Source organism: Gambusia affinis, linkage group LG18 (genome assembly GCF_019740435.1).
Source record: "Gambusia affinis linkage group LG18, SWU_Gaff_1.0, whole genome shotgun sequence".
Taxonomy (NCBI): Eukaryota; Metazoa; Chordata; class Actinopteri; order Cyprinodontiformes; family Poeciliidae; genus Gambusia; species Gambusia affinis.
The window spans coordinates 4,875,746-4,892,894 of record NC_057885.1 but is presented as its reverse complement, the minus strand read 5'-3'; the positions used below and the strand labels follow the sequence as shown (position 1 = coordinate 4,892,894).

Genomic DNA, 17,149 nt, shown 5'->3' with positions numbered 1-17,149 from the left:
TTGCATCTCATAAACGCACGCCGAAAGAGAAGATCCGTCCCCCTCCCTTTGGTTTGTTGATGTGCTCAGAGATTGGGAGCTTAAGTAAACAAGAGCCTTTGTTAAAGGATGATACGTGTTGCTTTAGCAACGGCGTAAGCTGTTTGTGTATCATGATCCAAACTGACCCTCATCTCAGGAGGAGGAGTGCGGCGTTGAGTGGCTGCCGCAGTAAATCAAAGTGAATGAGGCAGATTTTTTGTTTTTCTTCCCCTTTCTCTGTTCCATCTCTGATCACATTCAGAGCCAATTTTGGCGACACAAATCAGACACAAAAGACCCCGGAGAGATTTTGGTCGATGAATATAAACTGCGCGGCAAACTGACAGGCCTGGCAGCCTGTTGAGGGAAAAGGGGGGATGAAGAGGTGTTAGGGTGGGAACAGAAAGCTTTTTAAAGATTTATGGGGAAGCGGCAACGCAGATGCACTGCATTCTGACAACTGAACCTTCGTTCTTTACCATGAGACTGTATATATCTGGTACAGATTAGAGAAAAAGCCAAAGCGCAGGCGTCTTCGCGACAGAGTTTCATCTTAGAACAAGACGTTCCGTCTTCTTTATGTCCCACCCTCGGTCCGCACCCGTCTCCGGATCCACCGGCGCCATCTGTTTAAACCGTGCTGAAAAACGCTCCTTACAGCGAGAGTTACCAAAGCATCACAGCAGCTGCAACCAGTGAATCCTATTTGCACCTTATCAGCTGAGTGATGAAAGATTTAGCGGCGAGCCTCCGCAGGGACGGCCCCCTCCATCAGGGCTGCTCAGACCTCCGGGGCCCGGCGTGCTTCGGTTATCGCCGGCCTGACAACAGGATTTCATCTCTTTGGGAATAAGAGAGGGCGGCCGGACAGTCGACGTCTCTCGCTGCTCGGGGAGCGAAGACCTCAGTCACCCATATCAGTGAGGATGGATAACGGGAGAATTACTCCTCTGCCCATAAAGGGAAGGAAATTGAAAAGAGAGAAGGCTGCGACAGGGTACAGGAAGAAAGATCACTGGATATTTCCATTTTGGTGCTTTAAACATTGTTCCATTTGAAACGTTTGTTTTTTCAACTGTTTATTTGCGTGAGACTGAGTTTTGATTTTGGAATAGCAAAAAAGTATCCTAAATTGACAGTGAACCTGTTTTTTTACCAGCTGTTTTTTTATTTTTTTATTTTTTACCTCTAATTGCTGCTGGCTAGTCTGCGGGAGCTGAGAGGGGATACGCGGAGGAGGGCTTCTCTGTGAGGCAGAAGCTTGGAATCTGCAGCTCACAGAAGGAGCTTCGCCTCCAAGGCTCAACCTGGTTCAACCAGGCGTTTTGCACGGCTGAATGGTTGCCATGGAGATTAAAGGCTTTCTCAAACATGCATGAAAGAATCATAGAAACACTCCAGGTATGTTTTTGATGAGGCAATAACATTATGACTTGATGTAAAGCTCAAAAAAGTTGATTTTACACAATACTGACCCTTAAATTAAGCCCACATTTCAGTATTAAAATGTTTTTTTTTTTTTGTTTTTTTTTATTGGTCTGATGCAATATTCTACTCCTAAATGTCACATTCCTACAAGCTGTAAGTGGAAAATTATCATAGATAGCAAATACAAAGGCTTAAAAACATAATTTTGAAGAGGCCCCATTTGCACTGAGCCGGGTTTCAGTGAAACCATCGCATTTCTGTTGTGATCTAGCTGCAGATTTTAGCGTGCAGCTAAAATCTGTTGAAATCGGATTTTAGGGTGGATGTTTTTGGTAATAGCCCCTGAGGAAGTGTGAAACTCTGCAGGTTTAAAAGCCCACATGTGCAGAACGTACCGCTACACAAGTGTGAGCAACGAACAGAAACAATGGCGGATAGCACTGTGCTGTGCGTGCTACTTAATTTGTTGCTTGTATGTGGCGGAAAATTGGAATTCTCAAACTCTCCATTCATGACCAACTACTCTGGATTTATACTTAACACAGACAAAAAGAAACCTACTGCAGCTAATTTACATAAATAAAGCAGAACTTCACTCAACAAATCACCCTAGCAACCAATCATGAAAAAGCAATCATCATTAAACTCACAGAAATTAATTTAGTAAATTATACGTGAACATGGAACGCTGTGATAGCATTCTATGGCTATACGCTATTAAAAGGATGGTGGATTTTGAATAAAAACGCTCCTTGTTTAGTGACGGAGTAATGCCAATTTAATGTCATACAACCAAGATAAGAAACTTACATAAACATCAGGCCATAACCAAAATGTTTTCTTATACCACTGACATCCTCCTTTCTTCCCCAGACGGATGTTGCGAGAAAGTGATTTTACCGACACTTAATGAGAGTTCTTTTGCTGAGAGGAAGGAATTTCAATTTTAGAAAAAAAAAAAAAAACAGCCATGTTCTTATCTTTTCTCTACACCGGTTGTGTTTTAATAGTCTTCACTCTTCTGACCAAATTCATGCTGACGGCTTCAGACGTTCGTTCCTAATGGCATTCAGTTCAGCACAACAAAAGCGCTGAATTATGAAGTTGTTCTTTGCGGTGTACGAACTGAAGGATGGCTGATGGACTCTCAATGTCGAGAGTGGCGAGTGAGAAAAGATGCATTCATCAGTGGTGCCTGGAGTACATCACCGAGGGCTTGGAAGCATAGTCGAGAACGTTATGCATGGATGAGCAGATGTAAACATCATTTCCGCCTCGCTCTACCCACAAGAAATTCGCTTCTTTTTTTTTTCTCCTTCTGCTCTCTGTTGTCAGTTCATTTTTTTTATTATTTCCTCTATCCTTAGCCACACTTCAGTTTCTTGTTTTGCTGTGAATCATTATCAACACGGCGAGTCTGCAGAGAAATTAGTGGGTAAAATGAAACATAACTTATAACACACTCACCGACCACATTAAGTACACTTTGGTAGTATTAGGTTGGTCTGCCTTTTGTCTTCAGTATTATTGAAATGACGACTTCAGACTTGCACAGCGCTTTTCAGGACTGTCAAAGACGCTTCACAATGAAATCAGTCGTTTCCATTGACACACTGCTGACGGCAAGCTTCTGAAATCTGTCTGGCAGTCTGACAGAAGTAAGGCTGCCATACTGCGCCACTGGCCCCTCTGACCAAGGCAAGGTGGATGAAGTGTCTTGACCAGGGACACAACGACAGAGCTGCCAGAATTGATTGCACCGATTGCAAGATGAACTCCTACCACCATTGCCACCGTCACCCCAATTACTCTACTTTTTTGTGGCATAGATTCAACAAGGTGTCAAAAACATTGCTGGATAATGTTTTTGTCCATTTTGACATAATGGTATCATGTATTTGCTGCTGATCTGCTGGTTGTAGATCTCAGTCCAACACAGCCCCCAGGTTCTCTGTGGGGACTGGTGAAGGTACTGGAGAACAATGAGTTCATTTTGATATTCAACTCACCGCTTTGGGTTGATTTGAGCTGGTTGTGGTCTGTGGGTTACCAGGTATTGTCTGCAGGTTCCAGCAATTTGGGTGTATTGTGTTGCTGTCCACTATGTCTGTCGACATGGCATCGATCCTGGTGGAAGGTGTGTGTGTGTGTGTTGTGTGCATAAGGATATGGCAATGGCTTCTGGGAGTTACCGTTCTGCTCGTCGGTGTTTGACTCGAGGGTTGTGGCCTCGGGATATGGTGGTGTTCATTTGACTTTGCAGCGGCTTTATGGTGAACTGAATGATGGCAACTTTGGTAGCATTGTTGCCTCATAGAAAGGTTGTAGGTTCAAATTCAGGCTTGAGTCTGTACGGAGGTTGCCTGTTCTTCCCAGGTACTCAGAATGTCCAAAACATCACTGTTACATGAACTGGAACTGAGTGTTAGCACTGATTGCTGTCTGTACTGTGTGTTTCTTGCCGACCTCTCAACATCTTCTACTGAACGATGGAAATAGGCACCATTACCCCCATGACCCAAACAGCTGAGTTGAGAAACTTGCTAATTATTTCATGTGTATGAAAAAGTTGCCTTTGCTTTAACAGAAAAAAGTAGTGAATTAGAATCAGTCAATGTCAGTGAATCAGAATGCACACAGATGCATCATTCCTCTTGAGGAGTGTCGGGCTGCAATTGTGTTCAATGAAGTCAGAGTTGGACTGAATAAATGGCTTGTCCTCTAAGGCCCATTGCTCACTGCAGTGAGTGGAGGCTGACCCAGCTAAAGTGCATCCAGAGGGAGCTGAGGGCTAGATGTACAGCAGTGACATTTGGAGAGGACCGCACAGTGGCTCCATCCTCGGGGCCGCTGCTAAAGACAAAGTAGAATGGATAAATGTACTCATACTTTTTTTTTTCACCATCTTGTTTCATGCTTTTAGCTGCTTTCCTGCCCTCCCCGTCTCTTTTAATTTTTTTTTCTTGTGTCCATACAGTCTCTCTTTCTGGCTGAGCCCTTGGAAGATCTGAGCACATTTTCTGTCTCTTTGTTTCAGGCTGATTTATTGGAACTTATTGTGACCTACCGTTTGTCAGACATATTGGGATAAAGCTTCGGAATAAGTGGAAAATGCATCTTAGAAAAAATGACAAACTCCAAAGACAACTGCTCCTAACTAATAAACATATGCTTTCTATTTGCATTAAACACTATGAAGACAGTGCAAACAGACTAAACAGGCAGGTCTAAAACCACACAACAGATTTCCTCTTGGAACTTAACATAATATTGATCAGAAAAACTCATCCACTCCTTTACTCTTATCCGACACCCAGCTAGCGAAGGCCACAGTACAGCGACCTAAAACCACTAAAGATAATGGAAGGTACCTTGCTAAATTAACGATTACATGTCTATGGCCTCTGTGCTAGCAGAAGACCATACTGAGTGTTCCCAGTGCATTTCAGCAGATAAAAAAACCAATGAATTATAAAGAAATGACAAGAAACTGTTTTCAGAAACTTTCAATGATCGTTTGAAGAAACAGAAATAGGAACATAATATACCAGCTTCACTCAGACTGCAATTTAGTCTGTTTTCACACTATTAAACCATTCCAGACGAACTGTTGATGTTCAGCAGAGCTTGTCACTGACACATTTTTAACTTCTGTATGTATGTTTAGTTAGTATGTGGCAAAAGTGGGGACAGGAGACTTGGGAAAGTATTCAACATTATTCCAGTTTTGCTGTGAGAAGTCTGCAAGTAGTTTTATGTCTCTTTGTCCAGAGGTTTCTTCAGATTTGTTAGACTGACCACTACCGGAAACACTTCCTGTCCGCATCATCATACATACTTGGAAATTATGAGTTATGAAAACATCCAAGTTCCCTTTGGGAAAACAAAAGTTTAGTTTATTTTTTTAATTGAATTGAATTAAAACCCAAGAGGTCGATATGAAAGTACACATTTTGATATCTAGGACTCTAAAAATAGCCTGAATGAACAAATAGCTAGAGAGAGTTGAACGAGAAAGATGTTACTTTGACAATAATCTAGAAAGATTTTGCTGCACAACACACCTGAGTCAATAGTTTAGGTCATTACCATTCTCAGTAGATTATCTGCTTGACCCGCTCCAGTTCTGTGGTGCTGAGCTCTCCTTTCTGTCAGTAGCAGATCCCGTGTGGAAGCACGCATTCCCTTATTCTGCTGTTGCAGCACGGACGAGACAAACAACGAGGCTCAGTCCAATCAACAAAGCCACACAGTGAAGTGCAGGTTGTTGCATCACCTCCTGATGATGCTGAGGTTGATCCACAAAACCGCCTACCCCCCTCAGACAGTTGACAGGTACGAGCCAATTCACTGCTTTGAAGTGGTCATCACATGTTAGGCTGTGTACTCTAAAATCAAATCTCCCAGGGAGCAATTATAATTGTGCTTTGTGCTGCACTCCACCACCATCATCAGTCAAGGGGGTTTAAAGGTGTGAAAGGGTTGATTTCGGGGGTAGTTTGCCAAAAGGGTTTGATTATTCTATCCAACGTAAGCCACCTAACATGAAACCTCTAAAACCTGAGTGTGCCCCTTGCCCACCACCAACTATCAGCCTGCGACTCCCCTACTTGCAGGGGCAATTAATTAGTGATGCGAAAGGGAAGGATTAATCGATACGCTGTCAGGCTCCCACCGGCCGAGGAAAGAGACCCTGCCAAACCCACCAGGACCCGATCTCATTACAAACGGCAGCCCACTCTCCCCTTTGAGAGGCAGCTGCATTCATCAAAGCCGTGCGTCTCTGTATCTCTCTCTCTCTCTCTCTCTCTGTTCCGGCCCTATTCTCTGTTCCATCCCTCCCTGCATGTTTGCCTTTCTCCTGCCTGACAAGATGAAGGAGAGCTGGCTGCGGAAGTGACACCCATTTAAGTAAGAAAGTATGGGGGAGGGAAGGGAGTTATAAATAAGGGAATAACCAAACGTACAAGAGAAGCAGTCGGAGTAACCGCTGTACCTCGTAACCACATACATAGGGGCTTGTAAAAGCATTTATACCCCTTAAATATTTTCACATTTTAAAGTTCCAACCATAAACTTTAATGTATTTTTGGGGGTGGGGGTAAGGGGGGATGTTATGTAGACCAAATAAAACCTGAAGGTTGTAGGGGGAGTTTATATTCAGACCTCTTGAAGTTTCCCACAAACTATGTAGCAGGTAGAGATGCGAATCTTTCATGGTCACGATTCGACTCAAAACCAATTGCTCTATTTAAACAGTCCAGATTTTGGGTTAGAATTATGCGAATGACAAGAGGGAAATACAGTGTGAACAAAGAGAATATTTCTTTAAAACAATTCTGTAAGGTTCGAAACTGCATCAAATTGTTCCACTGAATCAAATCGGTTTGTACTGAAATGAAAATAGGTTTTCATTTCAGTACAGTAAAATTATAGGTAAAATTCTGTAACTGAAATGATCAGCAATAGGTTAGCTTAACTGCCTGACTTTTTCTTCAATAGAAAATATGAAAGAATTATTCAAAATACAAAGGGTGATTTAGTGAACATGTAATAAGAAATGCAACTAGGAGCGGCAAAGACGTACAACTTAAAAGTATTTTAAAATTGATCTTGGAGCATTTTGAATTGATTCCGAATTTCCAGCACAAAGCAAAAACGATTCTTTACTGAATTGATTTTTCTCTGCACCTCTAGAACCACAGCAAGCAGGTGAAAGAAGGTCTGTTCCCATCAAACACACCATCTGGTCTCTGAAACATGGTGATGGCATCATCATGATGTGTGGCTTTTCTTGAGCAGAGTCAAGGACGCTGGTCATATTTGATAGGAAGGAAGATGTAGACAAATAGATGCTTATCCTCAAAGAAAATCCTTTAGACTGCGTCCGTTTCAACTTCAAGCAGGACAAGCCGAAACATACAACAAGAGCCGCGATGAAGCAATTTGGATCCAAACATACAAAATTCAGACCTAAATCTGAAGAATGTCTGGTAAGACTTTTTTTTGGTTCAACGATAATCATCCAGTCTTCAGCTTCAGCTGTTACGCGAATAGGAATGAGCAAAAAATAAAATAAAAAATTTAAAGCTCCTCAAAAAGACTTGCAGCTGTACAGTAATTGCGACAAATGGTGGTACTACCATGTAAATACAGAGGATGGTGGACACGTGGCTACAACACGAGAGCTCTGACTGACACAGTGTTAATGACAGCTGAGCATGCCGAAGACTGAATGTTCTTATGCACATCAGCATGCTACTTAAGGCGGCAGAAGGGGATAAAAGCCTCGCTTACAGTTTTATCTCCATCACCATCTTCCTTTATCTGACACGAGCATCTCTCCACCCTCTCCTCTTCGCAGATCAACTCATCCCAGGCTGGTGGTACATGTCAGATCTGATTTCTCAACTCATAATGAAAGAGTTGCTGTCTAAAGCCCTTCAGGTAACGTTAGCTGATCAGTACATCATAGCCATTGAACTCCGATTGAGAACTTTGATGGCTGGCAATGAGAGAAAAAGCATTTCTGTGCAGGCAAAAACCAGAGCATTTTGTATTGGAAATAGTAAGGTTTGTATCCAAGACAACAACCAGGAAAAGTTGAACAAGTTCTTCTGACTGTTCTCTTCCTGTCTTACATTTCTGCCAATTTGCTGTGATAAAACACCAAAAAATAGCAAACTGTGGAGGATGGTTGTTTATAGTGCAGACAATTTCCAATTAGCTTCATAGCGCTGAACACCAGCCCATGGTGCAATACATGTGTCATGGGCAAACGTTAGTGATTGGGTAACATTTAAAACTTCAACAGAGTTCACGCTTCCAGGAAGCAATCATGTCTCCATAGCTGAGAGTTCAGACGCTCTGCACAAAGCAAAGCCTAGGAGAAGGGGCTGGTTTTCGCCAGGCTATAGACTTAGCAGAAACATTAAACATCTCTCATCTCAGTCAGGGTGGGACCAGGAGCAGAAAATATAGCCATGTCTGTGCTGCTGTCTGTGTCTGCCCCCCTCCTCAGGCTCCCGCTCGCCGTCCCGACTCGGGTGTCAGTTTTGTTGAAGCACGGCTCCCTAACGAGTAATCAGAGGCAGCCTTTATTTAATGCTGCGAGTCTGGAACGGGACAGCCAGTGATGGAGGAACCCGGGGCGGGGGTGGGGGGGGAGGCCCGCTGCGCTCTGCGCACCAGCCCATAACTGCAGATGAGACACTTCCCACAGAGCACTTAGTGCAACAACTTGCTAGCTGTAAACGCACCGAGAACAAAGTGAGAATAGCAATAAATACATACAGAAACCAGTAAACTGTCACAGTAAAAAACAAAAAACAAAAAAAAAGATCAAGCGGGTAATGAAAGGTGCATAAAAACCTCCAGCTTTCTTCGGCCATCTGTCGAGGCATTTGGTTGGGTTATGACGACCCTGTGAAAGTAGTAGCTGAAGCATTTGCTCCTGTTTTAATTGATCTCACGCCTCTATCACAAGTCTTTCTACGGTTTAAGATCCTCATTACTCAACTTACAAACAGTTTTAGATGACACCTAATGTCCAAATCATGGGGTGTCATGGGATGCTCAGTCCTAATGAACAAACTTTTTTCTCCACCAAATGCTTTTCTGCTGAGGAGGCAGTAGAAAAGACAGCTTCTCAGCCGGGGTTTAGCTCGGTGCCTCTGTTTGCTGACAGCCATGCTACGTAGCGAGGACAGTGGAGCGTGATGCTAGAAGAACATTGCTGTAGGTATCGCATCCAGATTGAAATCAGAGACAACTTTTCCCGCATGCCCAGTTTTCAAATTGCTGGTGTTGGTGTAGCAGAAGCCTAAAGCTGGTGCCTAACGACCGTGTTTCTGTGTGTGTGCACTCTCATGTTAGCATCGGCAATTTTTCAGAGATATGGCTAGCTCTGTTTTTTTATGAAAACATCAACAGCAGCAAGACTTGATTTTACTGAAGACGGAAGCTGAAGAGAAAAGTTAAAGATGTAGAAACCAAAAAATACTCGACACAAAATGCTCCAGGGACAAAAATGTTGTGCCTGGCAAAGCAGAGCAACAAATGAGCATCCATTACAGAGTGAGTTAATATTAATGACTTAGTTGTGCTATTTTGCTGGACTTTAAAGCTGCAACCATGGCACTCATTTCAACGGAGGATTTGGGAAGGACTCAGTTCTGTAAGTGCTTCCTGAATAATGAGGTTAGGTTTGGACAGTTGGGGTCTTTAAAAGTAAAAAAAAAAAAAAAAAGGTTTTGCTTTGAACACTTGTATTAAAAACAGTATAAAATGTGCTGTATTTTCAAAAGATGAAATGCTTTTTTCAATGGGTTGACGTCCTTTAAAGAGAAAGTCCTGGAGCATCAGGAGGCTTTGGTTGTAAAACATAAAGTGCTGTGCAAAATACAAAATCAGATTGTAAGACATATTTCCAATTATGACAAACATGGATAGTCATGATGTGGACACAGAAGGAAGACAACCCATCACATTTACTACAGTTGCCCATCTCTTTGTTCAGTAGTAAATCTCAGGATCTCTTTAAACCAACTCTCTCCATCTCAATTGTCTTCATCCGGAACATTTGCATTTTCCTAATCCTATTCAAAAATAAATAAATAAAACATGCACTGATGTGCAACCTTACTAGAGGAAAAAGCTGAATCTTCAGAACAGGATTTCAGCTTGAAAGTCTACAGCCTGCTGCGTCTGATGCTCATACCAAGAGATGAACCGGTGAGCTGATTTCAACCAAACATCACCTTTAGAGGTGACATGTTTCTGTATTGATGCAAATTTCAATTAAAAACTGTTTTTGTTGCATTTTAAGGTTGAAATTTGGTTATTAACCTTTAACCTGCCTCAGAAACCGTCACAGGGAAAAGTTTTGCTAAAAACAAAAATAAAGAATGTCATAAATAAGTGACATTCTGTGTATGTGTAACGCTGAGCCGTCTGGCTCAGATGTTTTGCTTCCAAGGTCTTCCAAGGACATCTACCTTTCCCAGCTGCCTCAGATGGGAGATTTTATCTATCAGCCTGCTTTCATATCTGTCAGTATCCCTCATTCTGTGGATGTTACACCCCAGGCCTTGATGGTGAAAATGCAGGTTGGAAATGAAAAAAAGCCGTCCTGAAATGCCCAAATGATTATTTTAACTTTGACACAGTTAATTCCCTGATACTGTGAGGATTTCTTAACTAGAAAATTGTGGAAAAAGGCAAAATCCCTATTCAGAAACTATTTCTGCAGTAATAATAACTAATAGTTGTGGTGGTTATTTTCTCTCTGCAGGAAGTCAAAGTTTTAAATAGCGAATCTAAGACTCATTGGGAAAACGTTTCTTTGTCTTCCAAGAGAAGAACTATATTAGGTCAAACAATATATATAAAAAAAACAAACAAACAAACAAACAAACAAACAAAAAAAAACGCCAATTTATTCTAAAATTTACTCAAATTGCTAGAGCTGCCAAAATGAAAAAAAAGAAGAAGACAGAACTGCAGTACAAAAACATTAGTTGAAGAGATAAAAACATTAATGATTATCTCTTCAGTTTATCTGCTTATGTAGCAGAGAAACGTCAAATCTGCTACATGAGCTTTGTAGCAGACTTAAATGAAATCCAGTTTTAGGCAAATTTGATGGCGTCTTAAAAAGGTTCATTAGGTGAAGACGACTTTGATGTCCGATTCAAACAACTCTGGCTCTTCTGTTCTGCATCAACTTGACGGATTTCTCTTCATCAAAGGTTGTCAATCACTCTACTGGCTACCATGGAGCTTTGAGTTATCTAGTTTCTGTGGTTCATTAGCTTGAGAGAGAGAGAGAGAGAGAGAAAACAAAGCTAATTTCTTAACCAAACGGTAAGTTCATAATCATTTTTGTTTGATTCAGTCTTGGTTGGCAGAGAATACTTAAAGACACATGAGAAATCTGATAATGTGACATTGAAAAACAAGTAAAAGAGCTAGTGTAAAGGAGATTTTGTGAAGTTATTATGAATAATATTTTTCTTATGATAGAAGGACATCCTTTTCCAGTGAGTTTGTAGGAACATGGAGAATCTCTCAAAGGATTTTAGGGAAACGTCGTCACCCATAGGGTAAAACGCTCTATATAGCACATTAATCATCTACATGTTCGGGACACATCACTGTTTTCTAAGGTGAAAAGAACTAAACCATGACAGGCCATCACTGCCTCATAATAGACATAATAGGCAGGTTGGGCCTCTGGCAGCTTCAGACAATGTATTTTCATGCTGTGGCCGAGGCGATGTTTGAGAATAGAAGCAAACCTGTATCACAGCATGTGTTCCATGCTAGGTGTGTAACATGACATACAACTCACAAGACGAGACATGATACCAAGTTCATAAGAACAAGAGATGGGACGAGAGTTTGATATTATGCTAAGGATCAAATTTATGTTACAAGCTAATCAAAAGGTGGGCTGTGATTGTAATGTAGCTCCTCATATCTCTTAACGCTGGTCCTCAAGGCACGCTACAATGCATGTCTTAGATCTTTCCTTTGCTGTGCTTTAACATACATGACTCAAACACCGGCTCAGCAAAAGACCGTTAATCAGCCATCAATGGAAACCAAGCAGGGAAACATCTGAACCTTGCTATGCAGTTCACCTTGAGCACCAGGACACTGCCCTAGAAGTCCAGGTTGTTATAGAGACGCTTTCAACCTCTTTCACTGACAACTTTCTGTGCTCACATGTTGTTTGTGTCTTTGTCATTCACTCTGTTGCCGCTTATCGTTCCCACTGGGAACCCAAAATGCTGCCAAACAGAAGATGATTCTGTTCCAACTCCGCTGGACAGAGTAGTGGCGACTGCACCGGGGTGGAGCTCTCAAGATAGCAGTCGCCTCAGTGAGGAGCACTGTGATGTTTCAATAACAGTTCTTATTTCTATTCAGTGGCTAACACTGTTTCCAGTTTGAATTGTTTTAAATGGCTAAGACCAAGAAACTCATTTATATGACATCTTTCTGCTACAGGGATCCGTTACTCTCAACACTCTCACAAAAGATTTGTACAAAAACTCTGAGCTGTCCCTTTACTGTGCTTATGTCTGCTCAACAGCAAACCATTACTTTGGCCTTTTTCAGATAATGTATCAGGAGTTCTTTTGGGGTTTTTTTTCCATCCAGAACTCCAAATGCCAATGCGACTGTGCTGCATTTATACCCACAACAACGGTAAATAATTACCACCAGCCAAGGTCCTACGAGGACAAAGTCTGACATTTTAAAGCAGATGATGTCAGCATTTTCCGGCTTCTACGACTCTCCCTCAGCCAGCTCTTTACGTGGCCCGATGACAGCGTGTCAGAAAGGTGTAGTGAGTGATGTCCCGCCCTCAGTAACATAAATGGACAGAAATCGAAGGAGCGAGTGGCATGAAAGAGTGGGAGGTCTGGACAGAAACGGGGAAGAGTATATAAAGAGACGGGTGGCTTAGGCGAGATAAGGAATAATGTTCCATCACGTCCCGGTGGCGTGCTATTATCAGGCGTTTGCACCGGTGCCAGTATTTCTAGTTGGACAGGCAGAGACAACATCACACCGTGTTGTTTCATTTCCTGTAACAAGAAAGAAATAGGAGAGAGCAGAGTTTGTGAAGCTGTAATTTAAGAGTATAAAAAAAAAAAAAGATTTTACCAACAACTTAAAGATGAAAGGCATTCTAAAAAAATGACGTCTTGTCTTAAGATAATTGAATCTGTATTAAAAAAAAAAAAACTGTGAATGTGATCTTTTAAACCCAATGGGAAACATTGGACAAAGCCATCAACGAATGAACAAAAGTGTTATATCACCTTTTGCGCAAGCGAATGCGAATGAAGCCCCACATGTGGGCCCTCAAGACCACCATCGGCGAACACGGAGCCCATCGAGCTACCGATGGGCTCCGTGAGGCCGACTCTCCACCAGGTGGGATGATATGGGAGCCACGGCTCGCAGGTTTTCAGGTCTAATTTGCCTGTGCTTCTCGTCTCAAAAAAAAAAAAAAAAAAAAAAAAAGAGAGAGAGACAGGCATAATTAACAGGAGCCATACACCCACCACGGGCTGAACGGAGTCATTTAGGGGAGCGACTCGGGAGGAACGGCAGCAAATGAAATGTAATTGCGGTGGGAGCGGAGAAGCCGGGCCCGCCGTTTCTGTGTGCGCTGGTGTGTGCGTGAGGGGAGGGGGGAGAACGAACGGGGCAGACGAGAGGGAATGAGGGAGTAAATGAAAAACACTGAAGTTAGATAGAGAATAGGCACTTGGAAGAAGAGCAAGAAAACGAATGAGTGATGAGGGTTGATGAGCAACAGGCAGGAATAAACAGTGAGGAATCCTTCCCTCAGGTAGGAAGGTTGCCTCAAAGACTTAAAAATGGATTAATGAATAAATAAAATAAAGTTGGAAAGATCCCAGGTTAAGAACAGCTGGTTTTAGCTTTTATTTTCATCTACGAAGAAACTGATGAAAGGTTTTGGTTTGGTTTGGTTTTGACACCAGACAAGCTCAAGTTTTTCCACATACCCATGCCAGCAGATGAGTTATGGCACTATTGTTAGATTTTTGTTGTTGTTGTTGTGTTATGTTATAATTCATTGGCACACTTTGTAAATGTCAGGAAAAGTAAAAAAAAAAATCTGTGTTGGCGAGTCAGACGTTTCTCACCGGCCTCAAAATTTTAACAGGCCTGCTTTGCATAACAAGTCAAAGAAAACAAAAATGATTTGAACTTTAAGTATATTATTCACCTTTACAAAGTAATTCCCATTATAAGTAAGTTAGTTAAGTTTGATTGGTTGTCATCACCAAATATACCTTAAATTGCATTAAGATATATTTCAGCTCAACTACAGTAGCTAACATTCATGGCCTTCCTTGTGCTTCCTTCCTGCCAACCAACCAGGCATCCTTGCAGCAAGAAAACACAATCAGCCAATCAGCAGCAAGGAAGATAAATGGCGCTCCAGGACTGGCTTCTTTGCAAACGCCAGCAAAGAGAGTGTGAAGCTGCACCGGGTATTTCAGCTTCCCAAGCTAAATTTTTCACTCTCGAATATTTTAGAAAAAAAAAAAAAAAAATCTGTGAATTGGCAAAAGTTACGTTCTGTGAAACTGTAACACAGCCGTTGCCAAAAAAAAAAAAAAAATCAATTCAAAAACATACTCTCGTTCCAGTTACACTGTTACTAAACCAACCAAAACAAAAAAAAGATATGAGTGCTAAAAGATATTAGCACGCAGGTTGTTGACCGTCTTCGCTACATAGCTCTCCAACTTGTTCAGCTCCAACAGTTTGCACATTTCTCAAATCAAATTTCCAGATTCTAAGTGTGTTTTGAGTACATTCTTAATATCGACTCTCCAGCTTCTTCTGTCCTCATTCCCACAGAGCTGCCATGTAAAGAGCTTCCATTGGGAGTAATTTGGGATTCACTGTCAAGCCTCAACATGTCAAGCTGACGGTCCTCAGACAGTTTCTGGGCTGCATTACAATTTTACCTGGCCTGTGAGAGTTATTATTGTGGTGTTTTAACTGACCTGTGACAACACAGTACAAAACCCGCTAAAGCAAGAAATCCCTCTGCTCCACAGCGGGACTTTATGCCAAAACCCTAAATCAAATTTCAAAGAGCATACGTAAAGCAATATGTTGAGGCTGAAGCAGAGAACGTCTTGACTGATGGGAAACGAGTCGACTGAACTCCGTTTAGCATTTACGCCAAAGGGCGACATTTGTAATATCTAATCCATGACAACCATCTCTTTCTCCACTCCATCTGTTGACCAGCACATATACATTCATGAAGGGGGGAAAAAAAAGTCTTCTAATTGCATCCTTGCTGATTGTAGAAGATTAAAAATAGAAGAGTAGGAAGCAGTTGCTGTTTGATTAACTGGAAGTGTGATCGCCTATAGGAAGCAGAGCTGTTAAGAGTGTGCTAACACCATACAGTGACGGGAATCAGCAATCACCTCAGATGTTGTTCAGTCATGCTGCTCATTTATTTTCCTCGGCTCCCGACTGACATTGGACACATTGGCTGATACATCGGATACAACTTTATTTAAACAAAACTGGCTTCATAGAAACATGCCAGTGTAAGTATTTTACATGAAACAGTATGATATTGTATGCATAATTCTTTATTCCTTCCTTTATATTTACCACAGTTTAGCCTTCTTGTAACATTTTGTAGTAGATTTTAAAATACTTTTTGCGATAATATTTTATTTTTATTGGTAAACAGAAGATGTATCCTGGAGCATGTGTCTTAGTAAAACAGGTCTGGTGACACAACTCCTCATCACACAAGCAGAAACTACAGAGATGGCAGAAAGATCCACTTCAAGCTACTGAGATGTCATAGATTTTCATAATTATTTTTATAATTATACTTATGGTATGTTGTGGGCAACTCTGTGCTGTAAAAGTACAAATATCAGACTGAAAATCTGTATCAGAAAAAAAGCAAGATCCTAAAAGAGTTGGACCAGTTTGAGGGCCGAAAAAAATTCTAATTGGAATCATGTTCATCTGATTTATTTTCTTAGTTGAAGTGGAAAATGAGCTAAGTGTGAAGCTGAAAGATGCTAGCTGGTAAACCTGCAGTACATGCAGACAGAAACCTTATAACTCATGTGTTTGTATTAAAAGGAAGATAAGTATGAAAATTTTAAGAAAAATCTAATTATAACCAGTGGTATCAGATTTCTGGGCGTACTGGAAATTCGCAAATCCAAAAGGTTCCAATCAGAACCTTTGAATGTAAAAAAAAAAAAAAAAAAAAAAAAAAATTAAAAATAAAAATTTAAAATGCAATTAATTGCATTAAAATCTATTAAATTAATTAGTCCCGGCCCTCGTTATAACCACAATAGTCAGCAGCAGTAGATTTAATATTTGCTTTTCCATTTGAAATCTAAGCAAAAAGATAATTACAGATAATATTTACATATTTTTATGTTTTTAACACAAAGCCGTCTTATTTTTCCTGTGAAATCCTTCTCTGTGCTGATGTCTTCCCCTTGCCTCACAGAACCTTGTACGTCTCACCGAGCCATTTGTGCTCCAGACGACTTTTAAAATATTAAAACCAGCAGACGGACGACTTCACATCACAGGAAATGACCCATTACAGCTCAGAGCATCTACAGTTGACCCCTGATGCATCACCACTTAGCTTCCCCCTTCCCAATCCATGCATTATTTGTTGGGTCCATTATATTTACAACTATAATCTTTCATCATTACAGTCATTACCCGTATTTATCACTGAAGCTAAGAGCATTTAAATTGGCCTTGACCTGCTCGGTCACCACGGCAGTGGCGGCTCCCTCACCTGTCCCTCCCCGCCTCCCATCGGCCCCCTTGCCCTGTCGCTCTCAGTTTACCCAGCACTGGATGAGGAGCGACCCCGGGGGTCACCGCTCTTCCTGTTGCTCTCGGTGCTCGGGCTAGAAACCAAACAAATTGGGGTCGGCGCGGCTGCCGGAGCGCTGCGAGCGCGCACACAAGAGGCCGAGGGTGGATAAGTGGAGATCACAGTGATGGTGTCTTCTCCCGTCTTGTTGCTGCGGCATCACCTTTCACCATCCGGCAGAGTAAAACACTCCCTCTGAACGGTTCAGAGGCAGCAGCAAGTAATCCTGGATGGTAATTAACACAAAACCCACCA

At 41.6% G+C, this 17,149-nt stretch overlaps 1 protein-coding gene across 6 annotated transcripts in view; it reads right to left on the bottom strand.

Annotated features, from left to right (window-relative positions):
- nrxn2b (neurexin 2b) overlaps nucleotides 1-17,149 on the bottom strand; it is a 746,427-nt gene that overhangs the window by 132,595 nt on the left and 596,683 nt on the right. The window lies entirely within an intron of this gene.